Genomic DNA, 9368 nt, shown 5'->3' on the forward strand with positions numbered 1-9368 from the left:
AAAATGAAAAGTAAACCGTTGAAATTCAAAACATCGAGGTTGTATACACACCGCGGTCTGTATCATGGAATTATCTACGTATCGTTATACAACTTTTTTACAATACGATATCTCGATAAATACTAGTCCTGCGGACTTTTATGCGTGATTCAATTATGATTCTTTGAGCAATTACAATCTGATTTACAAGTCTCAGACCAATCGGTTCAATATCATGCGAATTGACTTTGGCAATTGCGAGTACGCGTGTACAATCTCCGGCAATTTCCAGCCATCCGTTCCTGAACTCCAGGGTTTTTAATATTTTTACACGAAACTAGCAGGGATGGCAGCCAAGAACATTTGCAATATTACAGTGAAGGTTTCAAATCGGTGGTCCAGGGTCCTATTATTCGGTCTTTAATTAATTTTTTTCATAGAACTTTGCACAGTTGCCGGGTGATTCCAAGGTGTACGGCCAAACTCCAGCCGTCAGCTCAGTGCACACAGGGTTTTTAGTATTTATACACGAAACTAGCAGGGATGGTAGTCGGGTATGTGTGCAATCTAATGGTACAGGTTTCAAGTCGATCGCACAATTATTCGATTTTTAATTAATTTATTATAGTACAATTTGCATGACGTCCGGGTGATTTTTAAAAATTAATTCTAAGACCTATACTTAAACGTGACTTATACTTGAGAAACAATGCATTTTGATATTCTTCTTCTTGTCGCATCTGGTTTTAAAATGCCAATAATAAAAGTACTAACATAACATACCTACAAAACCACAAATATATTTAAAAAAAGGAAAAAAAACTCATATTACATAATAAACACAACATGATAACGTAAACAATTATATGAAAAATAGGCAACAAATTCGGTAAATCTAATAAAGAAAAATTACATACCTATTTATGGTATACTCCTAGGTATATTATGTTGTATTTTTAATGTTGTTATTTTGCTATAATCACAGTATCTTCAAGTAAGTATCGGTATATAGTTATTCTTAGAGACCGGATTTATATGCGCTTAAAATCTTGAAAATAAGATGCTTCTATGTTCTATGATTTCATCAAAATAATATTTTATATGCAAAAATATTCTATTATGAAAAATATTCTTTTTTATAAAAATGTAATAAGCACTGAAAAATAAATAAAAGTAACAGTTTATAAACGAACAGTTATATTTAATCTATAATATGGGGTGATATACTGCCATACTGGTGTACCTATATTTAACTGTTGTACACAAACTTATGAATTTAAAAAATAATAATACTAAAATTAAAATTAAAAAAATAAAAATAATTGCATATAGTTCATTAACAGAATAATATTATGTATTCAAACTCAAACTTAAATAATTCAGCCTTATGAATTCAAAAAATAATAATATTAAAATAAAGAAAGATTGCGCATACAGTATTTTAAATTTTCTATCCTTAGCTATAAACGTTGAACATTTTATAAATTTTTAACTACAAAATAATTATTTAACTTTAAATTTAATAAATTTTGTCAAAATTTGAACTTTAAATGCTTATATAAATAAATATGGGTAATAAATACCAACAAGTGCAACAACATATGAAAATAAAATAAAAATTAGATACCCAGTTATTTATTTATTAATTATTTCTACGTATATAGGAGAGAATAATGCCAAAAGCGAAAGAAAAATTAACACACTTCTAGAAGTCCGATTTCAATTTTTAAAACTAATTTGATTTCAATAACTTCTTTTCTATGTTTTGTAATAAATATAATTTCGATATTTTGTAAATTTTGTGTAGTACAGCTGCAAATTAATTTACTTAATTTCTCAAAATTAACTTGTACTTTAAAGGTTCAACGAGTTAAAAAAATGAAAAAGTATTTCCTACAAAACATAGAAAAGAAGTTATTGAATTCAAATTAGTTTTCAAAATTAAAATCAGACTTCTAGAAGTATGTTTATTTTTCTTTCGTATATTGGTATAGTAAAAAGCACAACGACGCTAAAGAAGTTTTCACTTCAAAAAAAAAAAAATAAAATTTATATAAAAAAAAATATTTAATTTTAATTCGGTATATTTGGAAATTAAATGGACCGGCTATAACACTCATACAACTTTATGTTCTCTTCGTTGTCTAGACTCTAGGAGATGCTTACTGTAATGTATATACCTACTGTGTTTATATTATTATGTTCGTTGATTGTATGAAAATTGTCGTCAGTTTAGTTTTGTTTCTTAGCAATCATTTTTTTCGTACAAAACTGTACAAAACTACGAAATTTATTTTTATCTGAACAACACAAGCAACAAGTTTTCGACAAAAATAGGCGTTCAATGGAAATTCATTTCACCACGCGCTCCGCCTTTGGCGGATTGTGGGAAGCAGCCGTAAAATCGGTAAAAGGGCATTTACGTAAGATATTAGGAAACGTAATGCTAATTTACGAGGAATTGTATACTGTGTTGGTATGTATTGAGGCATGTTTAAACTCACGTCCCCTCTCATCCAAACCTACTGACTTAAAGGCGCTCACGGAAGCTCTCTAAATGATATACTAGACGTCAACATGTCCACGATGTCACCACATTGATTGCGGAGGTGGCAAAGAACCGTGCAATTCACTCAGCAAATATGGCATCGATGGCGCACGGAGTACTTGTCACAATTAATAGGACGACAAAAAAGGTACAAATCAAAAGGAGCACTACTCAAGGAAGGGGCTTTGGTAATTCTCAAGGAGGACAACATACCTCCACTTCAGTGGCGCTTGGGAAGAATACTAGCGGGCGACGACGGAGTAGCCAGGGTAGGAATGGCGAAAACGGATAGAGGAGAAATAAAACGGGCAGTTCGAAATGTTAGTTTACGAATGATACTTGTTATTAAAAAAAATATGAATCGATTTTAGCACAGCCTAAAATGTCGGGTATTGACCGCTATTGGTCGCTACGTAAAATATAGATAAGTGCGAGCGACCAGCCGCGCTGATTACGACACGGTACGTTATTTGATTTTTAGTCTGCCGACAGCTGCGACCGACTGCACTATCAATCACTGAGTTTTCTATAAGTGCGACAATAGTCAGAACAAAATTATAAATTATAAAATAAATAAGGTTTATTTAAGATTTATGTTTAATAAATTATCCAAAATTAACATCAATTAATTAAGTATCAATTATTTTTTTTTTGAACTACAACAAAATAACTCGTAGGTCTTCTGAAAAAATCATTTAAAATAGCACAGTCATGATATCCATTTTAATCGTCGTTAAAAAGGGGCACGAAAATAATTAATAAATAAATACAGTTTTGTACGAAAAAAATGATTACTAAGAAGACAAAACTATACGGACGACCATTTTCATACAATCAACGAACATAATAATATAAACACAGTATAAACATCTAGAGTCTAGACAACGAAGAGAACATATTATTGTATGAGTGTTCTAGCTGATCCATTTTATTTCCAAATATACCTAGATACATAATAGTTACCTAAATAAAATACTTACTACTAAATATTTTTTTTGAATACTTATTTTAAAGTTATTTCAGTAGAAAGGTACAATATTCAATCGGCATTTGCACTACCTTCTGATTCTTTGTACATTATAATAAGAGTATCATAAGTATCATTAATCGTTTAATTTAAAAACCGGTTGACCACTAAGCAAAAAAAACGGTATCGGTTAATTTCGGAAAATTCCCGCTGTTCCGGTGGACCAGTACAGGCCAGTACAACTAAACTAGTATAATTAATACAAGCACAAACATAGATTCAAATACGAATGTGTAATATTATTATAGTTATAGGTGTAAAGATATTTACACGCTTATTATAATATAACATAATATTATAAATTATTCATTTAATTAATAGTATTACGGAAGCCGAAGATTTTTCGACAGTATTATAATATTATGTGACCGGCAGCTACAATATATCCGACTATAATATTATAGTTGTTGACCGGATCTGGCTCGATCGATCGTGATACGTCCCGACCCTTAGCCGGAACCGAATCTTCTTTTACGTTTACACGCACAGTGACGCATGGCATCACTGTCATCGATGATCTGTGCGTCAAATACGTAGTTCTGGGTTCGTCTTGTTCTCTGCATACAGTGTGCACCGTTCTTAATAATTACAGAGCGTCGCTACCGGACAGGGGCTTCAACAGTACATCAGACTAGCACTAGCGTATCTGGTAAATCGTGTATTGTTTCTTCAGATGGATTGACAGTGTTTGAATGCGGTTGATGTTCAACACATTTTCAATACGTCATCATATTAATATTTTGCTCTCCCCCCCCCCCTCACACCACCTAATAATATAGAAAACATCATTGCAATAATTTTACATTTTTATATATGTAAATAGCAATGAATCAAATCTCTGTATGATTATTGACTGTGGTTACTACCTAAAATAGTACAAACTGTCCGTGGTTTTAATTTTTTCTAGGTAACCGTACACAGTGTCCTACAACCCTTGCTAACGCATAACATGGCAAATTATTGTACGTAAATAAGACGTTACACCCGCATGCGTTGTCTCCGTGGTTTTACAAATGCACAAAATAGCAAAAACTAGAATTACCAAAATTCCACAACCCATACGGAAGAACTTTATCTGTTTCGTAGAGTTTTATTATTTGGATGATAACATAAATACAATTGAAGTTATTAGTTTGAGAACATTAGGTTCTATTTCGTTTAATTATTAAAAATTATTGGTAAGTGCTATCAAAAAAAACAAAAACGCTACAACATTTTTTTATAAGCGGCTAAAGTAAAAAAAAGGCGTCAAAATCGATACAATTTGAAAATTATTGTTATGAAGTTGGTCGTTGGATATAACATAAAATATTTCATTATAAATAGTAATAAAATAAAATAATAAAATAATAATAATAATAATATAATTGTGTTGGCTGTATATTATTATATTCCGTTGCCATGAAATTTAGAACCTAAGAACATAATCGAAAAGACCTAATAAGGCCATGCAATACGTGTGGCCGATTCGTTTAATCAACCAACCGGAAAAAAATAATAACGGCAATTCACCACCGATACATTGCATTCCTATGACCAAACCCTGTAAAGTGTTCGTCCATGATTGTTTGTCACTGTGGTACTTTTGGGTCAAGTCTTCCATATACCTGAAAGAAAAACAATAAGCTGCTTTTAAAAATCCCAAAGCGTTTGATACTTTTTAGTTTTTTTCTTCTATTAAAATTTGATAATTAGATAGGAACATCTTTTTTTCTCCTCATACTTTCTTTTTAATTATTTTTCTTCTTTGCTTTTCGTTCTTTCAATACTTATTTATTAAACTATTTATTTATTTTATCATTCCTTTATCCTTCCTTTTTTCTACATCTTTCCTGCTTATTATTTAATATATTTTAACAGTTATATTGATTAGAATTTAACTAGATTTCCAAGTTAAATGTTAATATAAACTGTATTTGTTAAGATTAACGCTCATGAGAGAAACAACTTTGTACTATAATTAGCTTAGAAATGTAGGACTAAAAATAGATGTACATTTTTTGTATGGAATTCTAAAACTTATATAAGTACGTGTTAATGTGTTTGATTTAGTGTTATTGCGTAAAATCGTTTCATTCTTTCTGTTGGACGTTTATAATAGGTAGCCTACCTAATTTTACTTGTAAAGCATTACTACCTACTTATTATTGCAAGCAGTGAGTGAAGATTTTAAATTTTACTTTAGAGTTAAATCATACACTTACGTACAAACAGCACGGGGTCCGCGATCTACCGCAGGTAGATTGCCTACCTGATAGAATACTGCTGCGAATCAGAATTTTTATTCCGGGCAACAGAACAATTAGGTTAAATTGTGAACACCATACACCATAGGAGCTAGGTAAATTGGGTCCGCGATAATTTGGGTTCGTTTTGAAAGCGGTAAGTTGAGTCCCGGGTATAAAAAGGTAATAGGTAAGTTGGGTCCCGGCTATAAATCATTGGCGCAATTAGGTCTAAAATATTAAAAACTTAAAACTTAAATATTTCATACTTATGTAATTTACTTTTGAATAATTATGTTACAATAATACTTCATATTGCATACAGTGGTACACCGCCTGGCCATTAATTCTACCATTAACATCAGTTAATGTGTCTAAATACAGGTATTCTTATCGCGGATTTTATTACACTGGCCGTAGCCACTTTTCTCCAAAAATTAAATACCGTAATGTCGTAAACTCGTAACTTTGATTAAACCTAATAGATATATATACGAGTATACGAGCGTATACAAGTGTTAGTATTATTCGTATCAGTTAGAAGTTATTATCGATTTTGAAGGTGATTACGTACAGATACACGTACGATATCTGGGCTATTTCATTATATTTTTAGTAGCCTGCTGAACGTCAACTTGTGACTATATCGTGTCTTACAGCTATATACAGTTACACAATTTTACAGTTATTGTTTTTTTATAAATCTTGAAAATGGAAATAATGACTAGCGAAAAAAACAAAACTGTTATTATAAAATATGGTCATAAGTTTAGGTTTCTCAGAATGTTGAAAAATGAAGTACAGAGATGGACCTGCTGTAAAAGTACATGTAAGTTATTTTTTAAAACTTATAATGGTGTTGATACTGAGATTTTTAATGATCACAATCACAATAAACCTAGCAAACAAGACATCAACCGGCAAAAAATAAGTAATAATCTCAAGAGAAAAGCGGTAGAAGAGATATCGGTGTTGCCATCGAAACTTATTTGCAGAGAGTTTAAAAACTCATTTATACCATATATTATTTATTTAGAACATAATATTATAAAAACCACATATATTTTAATTTATATATTTTTTTTCCGGGACTCAACTTACCTACTACCTTTTTTTTCCGGGACCCAATTTACCGAGATAAGGTCATATGGGACCCAATTTGCCAATCCCGACAGAATTATACCAAATTACCTAACCACAGTAAATTTTAACATTTTTTTTTTTAAATTAATTTACCGACCTATAAACTATATTATACAGACACTCATTGCTTGAACGATATTAATGCCGATTTCATAGCATCGTCCGATAAATATATTCCTTTCAGAGTTCCTGTAGTACCACTCGAATACTATAATAATAGCACATGGACCAATCGGGCTTTTTGATTTATCGGACGGACCAACAAAGTTTAGTCCGCAGTAATATCGACGATATCCGAATAAGCAGTAACGCCATCACGCATCATAGTAAAAATCTTCAATATCAGTTGATGCGTGATAGTATTTAAAATGTCTGTCATTATATTTATACTAAAAGTATTAGAAAACAATACGCTCGGCTTGGATTCAATAGCAAGCGCTGCCAAGACACCTGTAAAATATCGTTTATGATATTTATAAACAAATCAAGCTATATAGTATTTTTTTTTTTTTTTTTTTTATTATTGGTTAAGCATCAACTACATAGGTTATTAGCTTACAGGTGTTAATTTCTACATTAAATATTATATAGTATTAAATCATTAATATTATACTTTTTATTAAACTGTGATTCAATGCAGCTATAGTTGTTCGACCAAAATCCCAACTAACATTACAATGTCTTCGTGTCCAAGATCATGTTTTTTAAATGCAGTAACCATTGCTAAAAGTCTTTTTTCAATTTTGGATAACTGTACTCTTTACCGGTAGAACAGTCGATCTGTATAAATTAATACAATAAATACATTAATACTAACATACATAATATATATACATATATATGGCATATAATTGGTAGGTATGTACATAGAACTGTATACACATAATAATAAATTGTACAATATAAAATATCTTACACTAAAAAGACCTTGATTGTTATTAAATTGATTTACAAACATGTCTGCTATTGTTTTATTATGCATAATCATTTTCGGTCCAGATATGTGTATGGTGAGTGCCATTTTCGCGAACGTACAGAAAACTTGCAAGTGATGACCGTCCCAAATTTTGAAACAACCTTCATATGTGTAGATAAACTGATCGCGTGTCTATACTATACATATTGTTGGACCTGTAATTATTGTAATTAATACTGTTGCAAATTATTTTCAATTTGTAAAGTCATAATTATACATTTTAAATGATATTTTAGGATAATTAAGTATAATAATACCATGTGAAAACTCCTCGAATATCAGTGATTTTCTGTATACTGCTTCTCAAATCTAGTTATTTAAAATTATTAATCAGTAATTATTACGGATACCAGTGGTGGATCCCGGGTTTAATTTTTATTAGAGGGGCATGGGGAGGGGGTAAAAGTATAAAAAGTTTCAAAATTGGCTAAACACAGTGTAGAAGAAAGGAAAACTACGGCGGTTGGGGGGGGAGAGTAAATGCCACCCTTCCCCCCTGGATTCACAACTGTAGGATACAATTAAACTGTAGTAGGTATAGTCTATTCTTAGAACGCTGAAATTTAAAAGTAATTTAATTTTGTTCCGTCGTTATTACCTAGGTATTAAATAAGTTTTTAATAATCGTCAATAATATAACAATATGCTACTATAATATACATGCCAATAAATCTAGCTAGTATTAGTCATGTTTGAAGGTTTAACCTAATGGGCCAGTGTTGGACACTCAAAAATTGTATGAATATTTACTATAATATTACCTTAAATAACGCTAAATATATGTTAAAAACATTGAAATTTTAAAATAAAGTTAGATACAAGTTAGGACACAAAAAATAACAACCACAACACTTTCAACAAAAATCGCAACCGTTTATAGTACGGTACACGATTACACGAGTAGACTGTACAACGCTTTCAACACTCGTTCGACGATAATGGCAGCCATCAAAATTAGTAGATAACAAAAGTTATTAAGACGTTATTAGGACGTCTTAAGAGGATGCAACAAGGACATTTGTTGTCTCTGTCTTACAAGTGCGTAACATAGCAAATTTTTATATAATCATTGTTTATAGTTACTGATATTTTACACGTGCAGTATACTGTGTATTTTTTAAATAATGATTAAAATTAATTAAATACACAGATATGGCACTTTAATAATAACATTGTAAAATATAATAAGATGCATATATCAATCGATTTTTCTTTATTCTAAATATTGAATGTACATGACATTTTATATACATACATGATCCAAGTAAATAGCCTGTTTGTACTATAATTTGAAGTGAAAACTTTTTACATACGTCATTTTTTCTTTGCTAATGGGGATCCTCGAGTTATTGAGTATGCCACGAATTACAAGTGCTTGTGTATGCAATCCATATAATCGTAATTTTTTAAGTACCTAATTAACTGTCTTTATCATAACTAGATATAATGAATTAAAATTTGCTATCGATA

At 30.7% G+C, this 9368-nt stretch overlaps 1 long non-coding RNA gene across 3 annotated transcripts; it reads right to left on the reverse strand.

Annotated features, from left to right (window-relative positions):
- Positions 1–4758: 4758 nt before the first annotated feature.
- On the reverse strand, positions 4759–8810 carry LOC132946914 (uncharacterized). 3 transcript variants are annotated; one of them, XR_009664796.1, is made up of 6 exons: positions 8660–8810; positions 8156–8207; positions 7839–8053; positions 7536–7702; positions 7020–7372; positions 4764–5161 (listed from the first exon to the last, which is right to left on the reverse strand). It is a non-coding gene; the product is annotated as an uncharacterized LOC132946914 (long non-coding RNA). The 3 variants fall into 3 exon arrangements; XR_009664795.1 differs by having other exon boundaries at positions 4759–7372; XR_009664797.1 differs by lacking the exon at positions 7020–7372 and having other exon boundaries at positions 4765–5161.
- Positions 8811–9368: the final 558 nt, after the last annotated feature.

This window comes from Metopolophium dirhodum, chromosome 6, assembly GCF_019925205.1.
Source record: "Metopolophium dirhodum isolate CAU chromosome 6, ASM1992520v1, whole genome shotgun sequence".
Taxonomy (NCBI): Eukaryota; Metazoa; Arthropoda; class Insecta; order Hemiptera; family Aphididae; genus Metopolophium; species Metopolophium dirhodum.